This window comes from Atractosteus spatula, unplaced genomic scaffold, assembly GCF_055471065.1.
Source record: "Atractosteus spatula isolate fAtrSpa1 unplaced genomic scaffold, fAtrSpa1.hap1 Scaffold_9, whole genome shotgun sequence".
Lineage (NCBI taxonomy): Eukaryota > Metazoa > Chordata > Actinopteri > Semionotiformes > Lepisosteidae > Atractosteus > Atractosteus spatula.
This window is the reverse complement of record NW_028296923.1, coordinates 335,720-337,197: the sequence shown is the minus strand read 5'-3', so window position 1 is coordinate 337,197 and position 1,478 is coordinate 335,720.

Genomic DNA, 1,478 nt, shown 5'->3' with positions numbered 1-1,478 from the left:
TTCGCCAGATGAATCAGGTCAAACATCTGAGATCTGGCGGGCTTGTCCATTTGATACTTTCAGTTATGGAACCGGACTGCTCTTATCTCCATGGTTACCCCTAATCTCGCCAAAATCTCCTTTTTTAGAGTTTCATAGTTCTCCGCATCCTCTTCTTTTAAATCGTAATAAGCCTTCTGGGCTTCCCCAATTAAATAAGACGCTACTCTCCCTGCCCATTGCTCTCTGGGCCATGCATTCCTGGCAGCTGTTCTCTCAAAGGTGGTTAAATATGCTTCTACATCATTGAGCTCCGACATCTTTTGAAGCCCAATTTCTTCCATCTTACGGGGTTCTCCCCCTGTTACCGAGGACCGTCTAATTTCTTCTCCTAATCTTTGCAATTCCTCTCTCACCAAATTCTGCTCTTCTATAATTCGTTGATTCGTCTCCGTTTGAATCTTATTAGCCTCCTGCTGTGCCTGTATGGCTTCTTGTTGTGTCTTTAAAGCGTGGAACTGAGTTAGGGTGGCTTGGGACAATTGTTGTATTAATTGGTCCATTGTTCTTAGCGAGAGTTCTTACCCAAACCGAGAGAAGAAGAGGAAAAAAAAATAAGTCAACTTTTTATTTCCACAAGTCTTAGTCACGATCAGCGGTTGCCCGCATCCTCCAACATTTTGTGGCGTCTCCGGGGGAATAGATAAATGTAATATGTATGAAAGTACTCACACCACAAACTCTACTTTTATTTTCGTGAGGTTTCTTCCTTTTCTTTCGTTCGTCCGTCTTCCAAACCAGTCCGCAATCCGTTTTCTCTGTCCTTGTTCAGTCCGTGTTCCAAAAGTTCGTAAAATCCAACAAATCCGCGTCGAGTCCAAATCACAAGCCGTATACCGTTATCCTTTATTTATTCCGAAAATCCGTTGTCCTTAAATCTTTATTCACTCCAACCAAACTCCCCTATCTTCTCCAACACGTATTCACCTACTGGCTTCCGCGCCGGTTCACTGTTTCCGGGGCATATATATTTTGTTTCCTGATGAGACCCACCTGTGTCTCGTTGTCTTTCAGCCTGAGCCCTTTCCACCTGCAGGTCAGCTGGTTTCTCTTAGCGGCCATCTTGGTCAGGTCTTAGTCAAGTACAGTGAGCAGATCGTTCCTAAAATACCTGTCCTGGATGACCCTCCCTCTGGTCCTCTTACAGTTTATTAATCTTCCTTGTTATGCACTGAGAATGATAAGCACCCCAAACACGAGGGCAACGTAGCGGTCGGCTACGGTATAAACATAATCTCATGGTTAAATAGTCAAGTCTAGCCATGTGTGAGTCTAGTCTCACAGAGCTTCAACAGCAGATGACAACTTGTGAGTTCGATTAAGAATGAATAAAAGCATTTAATTAATAACGCGTTTGTGTTTGTTTGGGTGCTGACAAAGTAAAAAACAATTACTTTTTGACAATGAAGAACTGTGTGTGTGTCTCTCTCTCTGCTGGC